At 44.9% G+C, this 19,318-nt stretch overlaps 1 protein-coding gene across 2 annotated transcripts in view; it reads left to right on the plus strand.

Moving 5' to 3' along the window:
- GRM1 (glutamate metabotropic receptor 1) overlaps window positions 1–19,318 on the plus strand; it is a 250,976-nt gene that overhangs the window by 173,721 nt on the left and 57,937 nt on the right. The gene's annotated exons all lie outside the window — the stretch shown is intronic.

A 19,318-nucleotide genomic window follows, 5' to 3' on the forward strand; every position in this document is an offset into this window, starting at 1 on the left:
GAGAATTCATGGTTGAGGGAAGATTTACACCAGGGTAATTCTGATTCCCAGCTCAGCTTCTGAATCATTCATAATAAATAATAATAATACAGGTATTTATATACTGCCTTTCTTGGTCGTCAAATTTCTCCTCAGATTTTATTCAAGGCGGTTTACATGGGCAGGCTGTACTAAATCCCTGTAGAGATTTTTACAGTTGAAAGGTTCTATCTTTCAAGAACCACAACAGTTCAGATGGATCTTTCTGATCTGGTATCACATTCTGGCCTCCGGTTTCCTCCCACGCAAGCTGACAAGCAGCTCCTTCATCTCTCACATGGAGGGCAGCCAAGACGCTTCTTCGCTCACACCAAAGAGCAGGTGGAATAACTCAGCTCGGCTTGTCAGCTGCTTCAAGGTCTCGCTGTTCACGGTGCCGGTGGCCTCGAACTGGCGACCTTGTGGATGTTATCTTCAGGCAAACGGAGGCTCTGCCCTCTAGACCAGACCTCCTGGTCCATTACACCAGCAATCATAGTTTAATACAAATTTACAAAAACAGGTTTTTATAAAAATGTCCCTAAAGTAACGGGGCATGACCCACAATCATTTTGTGACAGTAGGAAGGGTGCTATATCATGAGACGTGTTGATTTCTTGATGAACTCACAAAGTCTGAATTTGGCACACCAGAGCAGACCATCCAAAGTCAAAATGGTACAAACTACAAGTTATTTTCTGCATATGCTTACTTTGTACCAGCCTGATTGGTACGTGTTGGGAGAAGGCTGTGGCATACCAAATGCTGCCTCCCCCATACCCAGTGATGTGCAACACTTGGCTCCTCCACTCTCCAGTGTTCTAGCTCAGCTCTCTCCTCCTCTCTGCATTTCCTCTCTCATTCCCATCTTCCTTTTCCAAGCCAGGGAGTGGAAGATGAAGGAAGAGCAGTGAAGGCAAATTGGTGGGCAGAGAAATGCACCCCTATCAATCTGCTGCCTGAGGCAGTCTGTTCAGTTTTATGAATAGGCTGGCCCAGACCATAGGGCAGGAAATGAAATATTTGGGAAATGAAAATGCTGCCATTGCTGCCCATTGGAAGTTTGTTTTCCTTATAGCTATGGAAAGAATCTGATTGATCTCCCACAGTCAGGGGAGGGGGTTAAAACCTTCCCCCTGCCACCTTCCCCCTGTAGTATGATCCACAGTAACTGGGGTGTTTAGACGTTCTCTGGCTCTGCTTAACGGATTCTTAATTGGGTTTTCTTCCTGCTGTGGGGAAATAGAAATTTTCATTTTATTACGAAGTGAATTTGCAGGTGGTAAAAGAGTAGAACAGAGTGGAAACCTAGCTTGATTATCATCAAAGCCACAGGCTTCTTTTCAGACTTTTATGCAAGATACTGAGAGTACCTTTGGGTGTCTCCCATGCTGCTTGTGCGCTCCTCATCAATGCCATCAGAAAGTGTAAAAAGAGCCATTTAAAATCAAATGCATATGTACATTGTTGACATGGAAACTCAAAAGCAGCTTCTGTGCCATGTATGAAAATGCCCTTTAAAAGTCAGAGATGCTATAACATGACCAGTAAATATTTTCTGTGCAAGTCTGCTTTCACCTGTGTCAGCAGATCAGGCCCAGGATGGGGGACAGGATGTGGTGCACACCTGCGCTACAGATCCTGCCCCCTCTTGGGCCTGATTCACCCACCCCATCTCAGCCCTCCCTTGCCATGCTCTGCTTGCACAGTTATTTCGAAGTCAACCCCCAAGGCTTTTTGACTTAAGGACATGGCAGTGCTGCAGTTGAGACCTCTTTGACCTCTTCATAAAGCTTGATGTGGAAGAGCTGGGATTGTTATAAAATGATCTACAGTTCTGAGTCAGGACAGGACTAAGTAGTTGCTTGCTATGTCTTCCATGGTATAAACCCAGACTAAATGGGTGGGAAGATGTGTGAGGAGAATGAGGACCCTCACAGGGTAAATATGTTTAATCTTTACTAAAGTTGTGGCCCATTTAATCCAAATCTTGTGTCTCATTGAAAGTATTCTAGGCGATACCTCACCATCCATTAGGCATTAGGCAAGGTGATGCAGGTTCCATCAGTGGAAGATTGCAAGGGAGGCTGAGAGGGTGGTGGATTTGAGGTGCCCCTTAGAGTCTGCCTCTGCCACTGCCTTCCTGCAACCTGCAACCTTCCTGAGCAGCTGCAACCCTCACTGATTCGCCTTCTACCCACTAAAAGCAAGTGAAAATTGGATTGCCCACCTTCTTACCTTGCTCCAGGCATGGCTTCTTCAAACGCGAAAGGGCAAGACTTCTGGTTTGATTTAAAAGTACCATATGAATGAAGTGTCTTCATTGATTCAGTCCCCTCCAGAAGTTCTGCACTCCTGCAACTGAAGAAGCCAAGCAAGGAACCAAGTGGCTAAAAATAATGAAAACAAAATCTATACAGAGATGGCAGGCTCCAGACAGCACTGGGTGGATCATTGTTCTAGGTCATGCCATCTAACTGGTCCCCGCACCACTCTCCACAGGGAGAGTACTTGTCTGAGGTCACAAACACTCCATAGAAAGACTATCCAGAAGATTTATAACAGGGGGGTTTCAGACAAATGCTCTCCCTGTGAGGGGGTGAGCAGACTATGAGTGTGTTGGATTCTGAGTGTGTAAAGCCCATGGCTTGTCCTCATGCTCACAGCATTATCTAACCATGGAAAGTCTCCACACTTAGATAACGCCTGCATCGAGCTTTTGTCTCACATTCAGGGCATGCAGTTCTCTTCACTGTTTTATTAAGACAAATCACAGCCTAGCTGATCATTTCTTTGAGAGATCTGCCTGTGCTCTGAGAAAAGCTCTTCTCTCCGATTACAGTTGATGCCCCAAATGTACTTAAAGGAGAAATATACCAAAGTTCTCTGCTAGCTGTTCCTTATGTATTTGTGGTGCGTGAACTGCAGAGGACAGTCCACGTGATGGATTAAGCAGTATTGATCTTTGTGTACTAGCCCCGAGGGAAGATTTCTGAAGGAAGTTTCTGGCAATATTTTATTCTGAAATGATTATGAGAAAATCATGTGTTCCATATCTGCAGGGGATAAACATTTAAGTGCACTGTGCTTGCTCAACTGGCCCAAACAATTAGGAATAAATTGGTCTAGCAAAATATGGTACAGTACATTGTGTTAGGGATCATTTAAGATGAACTGTAGTACTGTGTTTCTTTATGCTGTATCCAATCACCTGAATTAGAAACTGGTCTTTTCTTCCCACATTTGCAACAAGCAATGTTCTTTTAGCACACACTTTTGTACTGCAGAAATTACCTGTCAATATATGTGGCATCTTCCCCAGTCATTAATCCATTTCATGGTGGATTAATCATAAAGGTGGAAGCATACAAAAGATATTGATTTAGATTCTGTTAGATTTGTATGCAAGTCAGATATCATAGTAGGTCTGGTAGATGTAACTATTTCAGCTAAGTCAGTAAAAAAAAAGCAGGAGGAATGATTGAAATTGAGCCCAAAGCAGGGACACTTGGCCTGTAAATTTTCAGCAGCCTCAAAAAGTACCACTTCATTCATTTTTCAGATGTTATGACAAAAGGGAGAGAATGGTTTCACCCAATGAAAGTAAGGGTGATGCTTCCTGAGGACTGTTTTGTGATGTCAATACATAGCCAAAAATGAGGACTCGGTATCACCCTGTGCATATGATATCGTCCTGTGCAGTTCATGATTCTTGATCATCTGAGATGGTTCACATGACTTTTCCCAGGAAGATGGTGTCAGAGTAACGATGGGGGGAAGTGCTGCTGCTGCAGCAGGAAGTCAGGGGAGTGATAGCAGTGAAAAGGACTCAAAAATGTGAAGATCTCATAATTAGGTTTTTTCCCCTCCAGGAAATAGTTTGTCCTGTAAAACTTATGCCCTCAAAATTAAAATAAGCGAACATTTGGGCGACTCTGGAAATAACCCAGATGTTTATTTTTTTTTCATGATAGTTAATTAGAACCTCCATATTCGGAGGGAATATAGTTCTGAAGATCAAACAAAAATGGAGAGCTATCAATGTTCTGAGATGTGATGTTCTGCGATGAACATGTTAATGTTCTGTGATTCCTTGTGCTGCAGTTTTGCTGGGTGGACTGGGTGGTGCTTTGGAGGGGAAGTTACTGAAAGTCCCAGGAAAATTGATGACATAACAAAAGTAAACGCATTTTTACAAGAACAGGGGACAAAAACAGGGGAGGGCTGTTCCCAGCTTACCTTCATATTTGCTTGTGAACATATTTGCTTGTGTGCAGTGGCATTGGGCCAGCAGCCACCACTGGAAACTTGTGTGTGTTCTTAATACAAATGCAAAATTTTTTCTCCCTCTCCTCTCACATGCAGAATAGGGGAAGCTGAGCACACAGCCTGGCTTGTTCTTGTCACAGAAGCCATGGTTTTCCTTTACTACTGAATCCAGAGCCATCTCGCAATGGATAGTTGGCAGATGTGTTAGATAGAAAACACAAGAATTGCATTACTGGGTCAAACGACAGTGGCTACCTGGAGGCCTCTGGACAGCTCATAGTAGTGGATGGTTTAAAAAATATGGTATTAAAAAAGATGGCATGCATTAGTTTTGATGCTTTGATAAAGGATATGACTAATATGGGTTTTCATGTTAGAATCCCTGATGAGGCAAGGAAGGCTTGCTTCATCTGCTAAGAAATCATTATGATGCAGCACTTGTGATTGTGACTTGCCTTTTTTTCCTAGGAGACGAGCCCCATGCAAATGCAGTTATCATTTTAAGACACTTTGGAAACTGCAGCTTGCCTCTCTCTCTCTCTCTCTCTCTCTCTCTCTCTCTCTCTCTCTCTCTCTCTCTGGACATATGACTTGGTTTGGAGGCACATTTCAAGAGCCTGAGATTGTACTACTTAAACCCTTTAAGTGAATCCAGAACCATATACAAGAGAGAGATAACAACTTCTACCTTACAACTTTATTCAAGTTAGGATTGACCTGTCTTTGCACAGTGTTCCTTAGGGACCAATGGACAGTGCCAGTTTGCTAACCAAGGGCAAGGGCAAAACACAGCAGGAGACAGACTGCATCTTACAGCCTGCTGGTATCACCATGCCTTTGGGCTAAGCTACATGCTATGTTAAATACATACTTTGATGCTACTGTTTTCAAATTTAAACTGGTTGGGAGGGGGCCCACATAGGATGAGGGCCATGGTGCATGGGGAAGGGGTTTAAATCCTTTCTCCTAGTGTTGTAATCCCAATAAAAATTGCATCCCACCCCCTTCCACAAACCAGTACATGTTGCAGAAGGAAAGCTCCCATTAGCATAATTCTTTACTATACAGAACTTCCACCTTCACCTTTTTGCCTCCCTCAATTTGTAGTAACTAATTGGCTTCGCAAACTCTGTTGAAGAATCAGCACTTCACTAATGCCAATATTGTTCCCTGAAAATTAAACGTAATGAATTAACATGTGTTCTGTTTTCTTCCACTGGAGATGGAACACTCTCATTTTAAAGCTATTTAGAGATCGGTAACATAAATGTTGGTGTCAACTGACAGACTGCGAAGTCCTGAATGTTTTATTTTCCCTCGTTTCCATCAATGCTTCTAAACAGGAGGGAAAAAATCATGCTAGGAAGGAGGGCAGAGGAAGGATGTTAGGAAGGATGTGCTCCCTCTTGTGGGCAAAATGTATGCTGCTGTCCTATGTGACTGTCATCTGAGATCATTAATGTGGTTATCTGTATCTCTTTCAATGAAGAGATAGTGGGCTGGATTTTATTTGTTTATGATATTTTTATGCTGTGTTTCTAAAAAACATCAAATCAATTAAAATACAATACAAATTACATTCAAAGCAAAAAAAAATATTTTAAGCAGGGACAATGAAAGACATTACAACATTTACACTGTAGCATTCAGAAGACAATACCAAATAAAAAGGCTTTTCCTTTCTTTTTGAAAATCATGAGCAAGGGGGCCTTTCGGATCTCATTAAGCAAGGGGGCATTTGGATGGAGGACTACCAAAAAGGCCCTGCCCCTGGTACCTGCCAGGCAGATCTCTCTCAGTGGAAAGCCAGAGATCAGGGCCTCAGTAGCAGATCTCAAAGACAAGGCAGACTGATGTGGAAGCAGGTGGTCCTCCAGTTAACATGGTCCCAGATTGTTTGGGGCTTAAAGGCCAAGAGCAATACCTTTAACTAGCCAAGAAAACAAATAGGAAGCTAGTGTAGGTGGTGTAAAACTGGTGATATATGATCCAACTGCTTGCCCTCATGCACACAGAGTGCATTGTGATCTGGATGTGATCAGTGCATGGGTAACAGTAGTTGAGGGCCCAATCTTAGTGGCCCACTGCATTGCATGACCCCACATGCCGGTGGCACAGCTCACTTTATGGTTGTCACAAAACACAGCATGCCATGCAGCAGTGGTTCTCAAACTAGGGCATCGCAATGCCCCAGCCTGAGAGCCCTGGACCCTGACCCCTTAAGGGACAGGGGTGGGGGAAGTCAGAGATGCAATCCCCTGGATCACGCCTCTGATCAGGGCACAGGGGCGCACTTCCACACACCCCTCCCTTCAGCAGCCTCTTGGGTGTTGGAGAAGCCCGGCACCAGCCTCAGCAAGGCTCTCCACGCAGCGCAGACCCTTGCAGAACACGATTGCTACCGCTTCCGGTTTCTCAATAGCAAAATCAGAATTGGTCATGATTGCAATTGTGTTCTGCAGGGGTCTGTGCTGCGTGGAGAGCCTTGCTGAGGCTGGTGCCGGACTCCTTCGACCCCGGGAGGCTGCTGTAGGCGGGGGGGGTGAGTGGAAGCGCATCCCTGAGCCCCTCCACAGCAGTGCGATGCTGAGCATTGCATCGCTACCTTCCTCCCGGCCATGCAAGGACTTACAGGATCTCAAACTCTCCCAGAGAGTGAGAGCCACTGCCATACAGTGTGGCCCAGTTGCCTCTGCAAGTAGCAAGCAACCAGGCCACATGCCAGTGACCTGCCAATGAGTACTGATAAGTCAGCATGGGGTAGGCAGAATAGGGTGGGCAGGGGGAGGAACAGCGAGGAGACAGGTGTAGGGAGGGGGACAGACTGAGGCTTGGAAGGGGGTGGTTTCAGTGGCAGTGCCACCACCAATATTCTATCTCTCTTTCCAGTCTCAATCTACCTAGCCAGGTCCACTTGAACTTGCATTAACAAAGTAGCTGGACAGGCTTATATCTGGGTAGACCCATCAGGGCAGCAGAGGCTTTCCCTGGGGCAAGGAAACAAATGTTTCCTTACCTCAAGGAGGTCTGTGGGATGTGAAATTTCCTTGCAGGATGGAGTTTACCCTCTATTGGAAATTTCTTATTGGTGATGGGGGAAAGCAGACTTAGTAGCGGGAGCCCTCCCATTGGGTTATTACTTCAGGGACATCTCCCTCACTTAGGCTGACTGCTATTAATAAAGTTCACACATGAGATGGAGGCTTGGTAAAATTTCAAAAAGAAGAAAAAGTTTACTCACAATTCACCAGATGCGTATTTATAGCGTCGGATTAGGACTAGAGGTTCAGCTAACACTTAGTGATGACAAGGCCCTGGAACTGCCTTGCTCTGCATGAGGTATGCTTAAGATGGCATGGGCATCAGAGCCCCTGGACTGCATATCTGATCAGGTTGGTGGTGAGAGGACAAATGAGAGCATGCTCAGAGGGAAAGAGGACATAGGCAATCCCATCTAAAACGGGGCATATTTCTCCACCCAGAGCACTGGTATTCCCCACCAGAAACAATTCTGTCTTTTCTGGATTCAGCTTCGGTGTTTTTGCCCTCATCCACCCCAAAGCAGCCTTCAAGCACTGGTTCAGTGTTTCTACTGCATCCCTAGGCTTAAACTGCTGAAACAAGAGGAGTGTGATCTGTGTACTGATGACTCTTCAGCCCAAACTCCTGCATGACCTCTCCCAACAGTTTCATACAGATGGATTATATGCCAGTATCGCTAGTTCTTACAGTTCGAATTTATTTGAATTCTGGTTTGAATGGAAACTTTAGCTTTATGTCTGAACTGGCTGAAAATATTCCCATATCGAAAGTATGTATAAAGCACCAGAGTCCAAAGGACTATTCAATGCATGTCCTACCATGAGGTCCTGGGTGGCTTATGACTCCAGAATGGATCATGTCATTGAATGACATGGAGAACCAACCCTTCTTGTAGCTTGATTCAAAAAGAAAATTCAAGTGCACATAACCCACTGAGAGGAATTCATTTTTGTGCTCTCAGTGATCACTGGAATGACCTCCTTTCCCTGTTTTAGTATTCATGTCTGGAAGGCCATGTAGGAGGCCCAGAGAGAGTTTCCCATTCAGCATCTTCTAGCCAAGCACTTCCTACAATATCCCTCACCTTCTGGGGACAGAGACCTGCTGCATTTCATGGGCGCATTAATAAGTATGCACATGACTTGCTGTGATGGAAGACTTCTGTGAACTGCTCTGTGTATTCCCTCTGCCCCGTGTCTTAGCTCCTTCCTTTGCATAGCATGCGAATTGAATGATGTGATTTGTATATAATCTATTCTTGGTATGGCATTTACTTTTCTTGGTGCAGCATTAGGATAGGTTTGCAGAGCACACATATAGGTTGGGCCATAATTACACTTTGGATTCCTTGGGACATGCAAGATAACTGATAGATACAGTCTTGGAGACATTGCTTAGCATAACACAGTACAATTATTTGCATTCCTGATTTTAAAAAAAACAGTTATTCAGTCTGAAACATAGAAGAGGTCAGTAATGAAAGGGCTTATTGCTTCTTGTCTACCTGTGCACATTGTTCAGACAGCAAATGTGTTCTAATTAATCTCTAAATGCATAACTCATATCGCACTGCTTCCTAGCTCTACTTTTTGTGTGATTTAATATGGAGAAAGCTGTTAAACTTCAGTAGCTCTGCCTTACATTTGATGCACACTGAATTTTTTAAACCAATGTATGCACTTGATTTCAAATCGCCTGAAAAAATAAGTCTTTAATCTCTTCCATGTGTTTTTGCTGGAAACACTGAGATTATGAGTGTTAAGATTTTATTCAGGTGCAGCAGTTTGTGCATCTTCTCAGAACTTTGCATTTTCACCCAGTCTGTGCTAGCACTGTGTGTGTGTGTGTGTGTGTGTGTGTGTGTGTGTGGAGCAGGAGGTTGGGGCCTTGAAAACTGCAAAAGACCCACTGATTCACCTCAGTTTTATCCAAAGCATAGCCCCCTTGTAGTTTTCAAGACCAGTTGCTGAGGGGGGCATCCCGAACGATAACAGGGCTGCCTCCTTATAATTCTAGCATTGCATAATAGAAGCCTTGGTCAGGTAATTGCTGTCAAACGGAAATGGACTGAGTGAGGGGCTTCTCAGAAGTGTGCCATTTATCCCTGTCTCTGCTGATGATGTGCACATAGTCACTGTCACCTCAGTTGCAGTGCACACTCAAGATTGTATGCAGCCCGCTAACAAAATCTCCTTCCTCACACCATTTGTTTATTTGCTTTTGTTTGTTTTCAGAAACGGGAAATGCGGGACTTCCTATTTTATTTAAGGGATCACCCAAGAAAGGAGCAAGGTGAGTGGATCCTTACCTCGTTCCTTCCTGTATGGTCTCCTCTTCAAATAAAACAGGAAGTCCTACACTTCCTGTTTTTGGAAAAGAATCAATTACATGAGAAAAAAGCACCGTAAGGGAACAGATGATCGACTTCCTGCTCACTTTTCGCAAGCTGGAACCAGAACAATATGGCTCCATGAGCTGCAGACCGGGAGGGAATAGCAGCAGGCTCCGGATAAAAGCAACCCAAATCTGCCGCTCCCCCCACTGATGCAAGCTGCACTGCTCTCTTCAGTCCTGCCCCAACTCAATCACTGTGTTTATTTTGCCTTTTGGGGAGATTTTGGGGTGCCTTGTTAAAATTGTGTGAACTGCAAGAGTGGCCATTTTTTCAACTGCCCCACCCCCCACCAAGATTCAACAAATTTACTCTTTGAATGGGAGGAGAGAATGCCTCTTGTTTGTAGTGCATGTCAATTCATACATATGACTGTTAAGTACATGGATTCCTATCTCCGTTTCATGTGGTTTATCTTGAACTCTTTGTTTCTGTATCACGTCAGGGCTAGCGGTTGCAGAGTAACAGTCCAAGCCTACGCTTCCTGGCACTCAGAGAAAAAGTGGCGCCAAAATGGCGACTGCTGTATCCCATGGGCATGGGGAAGCTGCTGGAGGTCTCCTTGGTGGAAGGGGACATTTGTCCTCTTTTCCTGCAGAAAGCCAAAGGCCCCATGGGGCTTCTCACCCTGGAATACCTCTCCCCACTCCAAAAGGCCACACTGCTGCCTGGAGGTCTTTCTTACCTCTGGAAGCCACACAGTGTTCTCCGTCTGGCACTGGGTCCAGCGCAAACTGGTATACTTGCTGTAAACATGTTTTATAGCACATTTACAACACCTAGCTCTGGCGCTGGAGCTCAGTGCCAGCGCTAATGGCCCATGGGATTGGGCAACACACAGCAAACCAAGAAGGGTCTTCATTGGTGGATGAGAAGGGGTGGGAGAGATACCTTCTGCTGTGATCTTCGGTTATAGAGATGCTACGTTCAGGTATATATAGAGAGAGGCAGGCATCTTTTCTCTATTCTTATTAATCTCTCTGCTTAGTCATTGTGAGGCTTTAGCCTTCACCACCTCTCAGTGTCTACACCATGTTGGTGCAGAGAAAAAACTGGAGAGTTCTTCCACTCTGAAAGCCACCCCAAGATCTCTTAGCATCACTGCCCCTTCTCCTCCTCTTGCACTCTGTGGATTTGAAAAGGAGTAGAAGAATGGAGCAGAAGAGAATGGTGTACACCAAAGCATCAGAGACTCTCCTCCACATTCCATTTGTTCCCTTCCTGTTTTTCTAATCCACAGAGCACAGGGGGGAGGAGGGATAGGAACTAGAGGATGAGCAGAGGCCCCATAAGATGTACTCCCACCTCAGTCAGTCTCATGGCTGGATCGACTGTGGAGAAAGGGTGGAATATAAATGTGATAATTATAATTTGGGGGGGGGGGAACTTTGGAGTACCTGCTGCTGGCAACATCTTCAATCAGTGTGCTACTGAAGAGGCAGCTGCAGGCTTAGAAAAAAAAATGATGTCTGGCATGCCTAGTGCAATCCACCATCAATAAATGGACTGATATCTCTGTAAAACAAATGGTACAACTGAGGAATTTTCCACTAAACCATGTCACAAACGTTCCTGCCCTTTTTGCAATAGAACCAAAATTCTGTTGATGGAGTATGCTAGTTACAATTAAATGTTAACTGCAATAGCTTGACTTGAAGCATTTTGAATATTTCGACTGGAGCTCCTTTAAGGGCTAACATTATTCCATGCTAACTAGAACACAGCAAACTAGAATCAGCGTAATATGGCATAAATATATTGGTGAGGGGGAAGCCCAGTTTGCCTGGAAAGCCGAATGCTTTGGAGAGCTGAAACGAAACCACTCTCACTTACTGACATCTTGGAAATGAAGTCTGCAGCCTTTTGAACTCATTATAGCTTCAGGAGCTCCACAAGCTCCCAGGTGCGTTTCCGAGCTCAGCAAGGTGCCTGACGTTTGTATGAAGTGTTTCGATTCCATTTTATCACTTGCAGAAAAGCTAATTTTATTGCATTCCAGTTTAAAAGGAGCTCGACTCCATACACAGCAGAGAACGTTGACTTTGCTTAAGTCAGTGGTATGTCTTGCAGAAAGTTTCCTTGTGTTAAAAACACATTATAATTAATTTCACCCTTTTATACATTGGTTGAGGGAATTTTTCTTTCACAGTCTATACTAGGGGTGTCAAAGATAAGGTCCACGGGCCAGATACAGCCCTCAGAAGCAATTATCCAGTCCCCCTATAATTGGGCTCTCCCAGAGTAATAATTGGGCCCTCTCGTATCACAAACAAGATTTGTACATTTCTGTCATCTTCAGCTAATGAGTTTCTATGTGAGAACAAAGTGCTTATTCTTGCCGTCATCTGCTTAACGATGTTGCTTTCTACTTAATGACGTCACTTCCCACCCTTGGCAGGTGCCATGAATGCTATTCGGCCCAGTACATGAAGCTGGTTTGATGCCCTGGTCTATACAGTATTTCTATATACAATGTTTCCCATTGTTTGCCTTTCTTTTTCTCAAAGTAGCCCTATGAGCTAGGTGGAAGTCAACCTTGTTTTAACTTCCTTGTTTGACTTTGATTTTATTGTAAAATCAGCCAAGGCTGTCCTCTGACTCCATGGCTGATTTAAAACCTGGTCAGAAAGCTCAGTCTAGATACAGTTTTCTATCCATTGGTCATGTAATCTTGAATACAGGTCGAAAGTGTTGGTAACTTTCTTTAGAGTGCAATGAAATATCTCAGTGATAACATAACTTCTCCCCCTTATAAACTCTCTCTAACAGCACCAATGAGCATTCCCACTGTAGTGTTGTACTACAGTATAATGTTAAATGTTATTGCAATGCTCTGAAAGGTGACAAGCAATTCCCTGACTTGGGAGTTTTGCTTAGGCTTGGGAAGTCCGGTGGGAATGCCTGACTGAAAACGGACTTAGCTCTTTTATTTGGAATGACAGGGCTTTGGTGTGTAATATTTGTTGCTGCAAACTTCATAAAAATGGTACCACAGGAAACGGAAGCATGGAACAACATAATTTCTGTAACACTGTGTGACTCTTAAAACAAGCAATCTCAAAATATTTGCTGCTGCAATATTTGCTGGCACCGGGTTGTCTCTCTCCTTCGCCACACACCTCTTTTTCATGGAAAAAATGTTCAGTCTTCAGAGGCTTCTTTTTCCAAATGCTCAGCAAATCTGATACATGCTTGACCCAAAAACTTTAGGCAAAACTTTAACTGACAGCAAGTCTGTTGGAACAGGTTTATGTGAGTGGGAAATATAAGCACACACAGGTTGGGTATAAATTGAATAACTAGAAGGCACTTATAATATTTGCTGTTCCAGATAATGTAAAATTATGGCATAGTGTGTACTCTGCTTTCTTGTCCCAGGTGAATTTTAGCTTGTATTTTGAATTTGTCTCAATGAATCTTCAGTTATGCAAATCTTAGCAGCTGGTTATGTCCAGTCTGCTATAATGTTGATTATAGGAGCCAAAGCGTTCCATGAATGGGAGAGTTAAACAAGTTCTGGGGAACGTCTGCAGAGAAATGAAACCTAAGCAGCAACCATTCTGAAACCAGCTACGATAAAAGCTATACAGTGCTAAGTAAATTTTCTTGTTCCACATGTCAGTCTCCTGCAGCTTCGTTCGGCACCGAAGGACGGTGCAGCAAATATTACAAATGCCTACTAGTTTTAAGGCACAACCCTAAAGGCACCTAGTGCCACCAGAACAAGTGTTTCAGTGGTGCTAGGTGCTTTCCAGCTGTTGCAAAAGGCAGCGTGTCAGAGCGTGTGGCCTGGCCACCACTGCAAGTGGTGAGCAGTCAGTTTTGTGCACTAGCGAACTCCAGATGCTTGCCAAGTCCATGTAGGGGGTTTGGGAGGGAGGCAGAGGTGGGCAGAATGGGGTGGCAACAATGGTGGGGAGGACGGCAGATTGGGACTGGGGAGGAGGCAGCACACACTGAAATCTAACCCCCTTCCTGACCTCGATTTTCCAGATCCATACAGACTTGCACCAGCGATATCACTGCCACAGGTCCAGATAGGCGTTGTGGGCTGACAGGGAAACCCAAAGAGGTCTCCAGAGGCCAAAACTCTCCTGCAGGATGCTGCCTCATCCCATGGGGAGTTAGGGTGGGTGAGGCTGTTAGTTATGTGCCGCAAGGAAGCATTTGGTTTGAGCGCAATCTGCTGTTAACCTTTGCTTATGTTTTGCTGTCAGTGAAAGCCTGTCACCTGCTGGCTTAGTGCTGGCTAACATTCTGTCTAGGGTTTCTGGGCCACATGGGCATATTTTTACATTCAGGAACAGAAGTATTAAAGGGAAGAAAAAAGAAAGTGTAGACAAGATTAATCTCCAGTCTGTAGTATCCAAGCACCTCTGAGAGCAGAAGTTCTTAGTGGTTGCGTGGGCAGGGATACGGAATGGAAAAGATTTTCCCTGAGCTAATTCTATTCCTTATAAAAAGGTCTTTCCCAAGACTAGACCAACATTTTACAACAGCTTTTCTAAACTGAGGGAGCTTTACTCCTTCAGTAAGTGTTTGCAGGGGAGGGGCTAGGGCAGCGACGCAATCCCCAGGATTGTGTCGCTAAGAGGGGCAACAGGGTTGCTTTGTACTTACTTTTAACTAGGTAGGTCTGCTGGAGGTGTGGGAAGCCCTGCAGAGCCCTGTGAAACCCTCCCCAAGGCTTGTAACATTCAGTAAAAGCTGGCACAGAGCACTTCTGTTTTGCAGGGGGTGCTTTGCACCCACTTTTTCTGAACATTCCAAGCCTTGGGGAACCCTGTGAAGAATTGCGCAGGGCTCCCCACACCTCCTGCAGCCTCCAGCAGTCCTACTTAGTTAAAAGTAAGTACAACAAAGCACCCCCCTCCCCCCCTTTGTGACATGATCCTGAGGATCACATTGCTGCCTCCCTCCTTCCCCCGCCCCTTAAAGGGATGGGGGAAGTGTTACACAAACTGATGGGTCGCGACCCACCAGTTTGAGAACCACAGTTCTTTGGTGGAATTCATTGCCTCTACATGTATGGATGGTCACTAGCTTTGATTGTTTTAAAAGGAGATTGGACAAATAAATGAAAGATAAATTTGTCACTAACTACCATATACATGCTACCTCCAGAGGCCCTGTACCTCTGAATACCACTCAGTGGGGAGCATTGGTAAGCAAGCGGTTTTGCCTTCATCTCTTGCTTATGGGTTCCCCAGAGGCACTGTGGGAAACAGGATACTGGACTAGACAAGGCTTTGATAGGATGCAGTAGGACTCCCTATATGATCGATAACTTACAGATGCCAGAGAGAAGCTCAATAAATGGTTGGTTATTTAAAACTTATTTTAAATCCACTTTTCCAGTGTTCAGAGAGGATTACAATAAATGGATCATTATTACAAAGCAGTCAAATACAACAAAATAGCAAGACGTAATGTGTAAGTCAAACCGAGAGCCATTGGTTCAGGAAAAAAGCTTGGAATGCCTTGAAGTGGCACTGGAAACACAAGAAGGGGCACTACTGGGGCATCCAAGTCCATGAAATGAAATATGGAAACCTACTAGCTTTTTCCTGGTTCCCCCAGAAGTAAAAGCGATGAATGGTTTTCTCCCATATTATATGGACTTTTTGAGATACGAAGTTTGACTTGCATAAAAACACTGCCTGAAACTGCTTTGGGGGGGGGGGGAGAAAAGAAAATTGAGCATATATTAATGGGGATCATAGACCATCCCCACTTGTAAACAGATTTGGATACATTTTCCTTTTACTTTAGGAGTAAGAGATTGGTCAGAGCCTAGTTGTAGTGGACATTCTGTGCTGGCGTTAAGAAGGCTTCGTTGAATGTGTTCAGTTCATCTGCATTGTCCCAACAGGAAAAGTGTGGTTGAGGCTGGTGCAATTCCTTCCACTCTAATGTAATGAGATTTGTTTCCTGATACTCTCAAGAGAATTAGAATCTAATTCACACTTTATTATTGTATATATTAAAGCGTTGAGCACTCATTATTTTTTTAAAAAATGTATTATTTTAAAAGTTTTTTCATAGTAATTTTTAACCCTTACCTGCATTCATATGTCTACCAATCATTAAAATATATACAGGTAAATTGATATAATACAAAATGCATTTGTTTTGTATGTTACATGACTAACAACCCACTCCTATGCATGTCTACTCAGAAGTGTCCCATTAGAGTCAATGGGGTTACCAAGAAAGTGTGGATAGGATTGGGCTGCAATCCTAACCACACTTTCCTGAGAGTAAGCCCCATTGAACAAAATAGGATTTACCTGAGTAGACCTGGTTAGGATTGTGCCTTTATATAGCTCGGTCCTTTAAATACGGCTTAACTGAACCACTGCACCTAGTAGGCCTATAAAACAGGGCAAATTCAAACAGCCCTTCTGCTAGAACAATGCCAAACTTCAAGCACTTATAATAAGGAAAATATAACTGCTCTGTCCCAACCATCTCATCCGGGGGGGGGGGGAGCATGTCCGTGGGAGAGGAGTTAGACATTCTTGAGAAGGTACCCCCCCAAATAAATGGTGACTACTCAACTCCTGCTGGTATGCTGTACTTGTTTATTGTCATCAGTGAACACAAAAGCAGAAGCCCATACACATTCATAGTTCAGAGGGTTCCAACCTCTCCTGTTGCCTGACCACCACACCAAGTTAATCCTCATTGTGGGGGGGGGGGGGGTCTCCCTTATCAGACTGAATCTCTGTGTGGTCCAATTGAGCTATCTCTCTTGCTCCTTGGGTGACCCCTATGGGGTACTTTTCTCCTCCATAGTAGTTCCTCTCAGTTCTCCTGCCTTCCCCTGAGCCCTCTCTACCCCCTCTCTCTGACTCCCATCTTCTTCTCTGGCTCTTCCCTTCTTTCCTCTTCCCTTCATGCTTCTTCAGCTCTTGTTCCCACATCTGGTACCTTCCTCCCCAATCTCTCACCCTCCTTCTCTTCCTTCCCCTTTGTCTTTATGTATTTTAAGTACTTATATACTGCCTTTGTTTTTGCACAGCATTCAAGGTGGTTTACACAGGCAGGCGAATCCTAAACCACCCTTTTTCAATGGGGTTTTTGCAGTATGACTCACAGAACCCTCAACTCATCAGATGTTTCCCTTAAAGGTGTGGTTAACTCTTCTGGCTGCATGCCATCAAGCTTCTGTAACTGTAAATCAAGCCCAGGCAGGTCCTTAACTCTCATCCATTCTTGCTAGCTGACCTCTCCACACTTTCCAAGTCTCACACCGCAGTGGTTCATCAGCATCTCCATCTTCTCACTATGGGTCACAGCACTTTGTTAGCTTGGCTTTGACTCTCCCCTCCAAAGGTCATGACCTAGTTGTTCCTGCTTAATTCTTCAGGCAGTGTGACCGCACAACCACTGGACCACACTTCCTGCCAGCCACTCTGGTTGCCTCCAATCTTTGTCTCCCTTCCAGGTCCCTCCTCCCCACCCTCTCCTCTGCCCTTTCATGTCCTTGCACTCTCCACAGCCTCACCCCCTGCCAATCAGCTAGCTGGGTCAGAACCTTCTGGCTTCTGTTGACTCTGTTGCACCCAACCATGTTATCACCACTGGCAGCCACAGGGTGATCCGTAGGAGTGGCTCTGCGTGTCACTGCATGTGGCTCTCCAAGTCCAGCGTGATTTGGAGAGCCACAGAAAGCCACAGACCATTGCTGCTCCAGCTTTGCTTTTGCAAAGCAAACTTTTTGCAAAATTGCTGTTTCTAGCTTTCTCAGGCTCTGGTCTTAGTGCAGGTATAATGGGACGGTGATGGCCTGACCTCACACGAGCAAATAATCTCTAGCAATTTGCCATGAACATGGAATCCTTGCTGCAGTGGCTGCTTCTGTGATGTCCTTCATGTGCTGCCACAGGGACAGCTGTACAGCTGGTTTCTCTTATATGCTGGTGCTGCACATGAATAGTAAAACCATGTAGGCATTCCTCACTTAATTGGCACTCAGTTGCCACTGGGACAAAAGATACCATTACATGGACAATGTACCAGGGAACCCTCTTTAGGACAACCCTCTGCATTTAGTAAAGCAGCCGTGGGTGATGTCAGCAAACGGGTCACGCAACAGAGCAATGACAGAAACACCAGCCAATCCTAAAATCCATTTCCTTGCTTACCGGTATCAGCCATTGCTTTTCGATATGCCCTCTCCAGCTGTTGCTATTTTTAGAAAGCCAAAACAGCCTTGTAACAAAAAAAATCATTAGAAGTTGTACTGCAATCAATACAACCATCATCATTGTCACCCCTGGAATCAGTAACACAATGTGAGGAGATTTGGAGTGGTTTTAATCCCTCCAGTTGTGATAGAGGATTTTGATGGACTGCCCAATCCTGAACTGCCCGGCTGTCATGTCGCCAAAATGGCGGTGGCCAAATCCAACGTGCCCTGGGAAACAGCCACCACCTCCTCGGGAGAAGGAGACTTTTGTCCCCTTCCTCCGAGTAAGGGAAGTATTCCCACAATGGGGCTACTCGATTCTGCAGTGGCTTTTGACCACCACAGAATTGAAGAGTGCCGTATCGGATCTTGCGGTCCAAAACAGGGCTCTGGATCTGGTGCAGCAGAGCTCCTCCGGTCCTGCCCCCCTACTGCACTGCTCCCTCCTTCTGCCACGCTTCCTCCCCATCTTCTGGCCACTTCCCCCTGCTCCGGTTCTCCCTGCCTCTCCCCACAACCCCACTCACCTCTCTGCTGCCAGGCAGTCTGGGCATCCACCTGGCAACTGCCAGGCAGTCTGGGCTAGCTCCAGTGTTTGGCTGGCACTAACCCTTGCAAACATGCTTTATGGCATGTCTGTGAAGGTGTGTGCTGGTGGTAAGCCAGTGTGCTGAGATCAGGATTGGGCTCTAAATTAATGTTTTCAATTAACCTACTATGTTCATGGTGTTAAAAAGTAAAAGTTCTGACGTTCAGAGCTGGAAGATATTTACATGAAGTCTGCCTGATGGACTTCAATGCCATTTGATCATGTCAGACGCTGTAATTTGTACCTGAGCCCAGAGTCAAAAAAGGGTCCCAGGAGCCAAAGGGGAGAGCCTAGAAATTTCCTGGGTCTTTTTCCTACCTCCCATTTCTGGTGTTTTCCTACCTCACCTGAACTCGTTGCCCACATGGGATGCTGTGGTTGCGACGAATGCATACATGACACTCCGTAAAACAGTGTCAAATCTGGGAGGAAACTGGCCAGCTGCAGTAGCTTTTTGGCTTGTGGATCCGCTTACCATGAAGGAGAGCATAGGAGCTCAGGTGCACAGATACGGGACTACAGTTGCTGCAGGAATCAGGTTTGGTACACACAGAACACATTCCATTCTATGTGAGCCCAAATAGATGATGCTAAATTTCTGCAATGGTTTTCTATGTTTAAAAGATTTCAGAGAGATCTTTTAATCTCTCAGGAGTGCATTTTGATTTTTATAATACAGTACCCAGGTTTCTATCTGCCAACACTGCACAGGCAGGTAGACCATCAGGAAGCCCAGTAGACCTGGGTCTGAAAGACTTTTCTGGCTATCACCACCTTTCTCCTGCACTGTTTCACCCTCTCCCTACCCCCATTC

The sequence above is a fragment of the Tiliqua scincoides genome, chromosome 1 (assembly GCF_035046505.1).
Source record: "Tiliqua scincoides isolate rTilSci1 chromosome 1, rTilSci1.hap2, whole genome shotgun sequence".
Classification (NCBI taxonomy): domain Eukaryota; kingdom Metazoa; phylum Chordata; class Lepidosauria; order Squamata; family Scincidae; genus Tiliqua; species Tiliqua scincoides.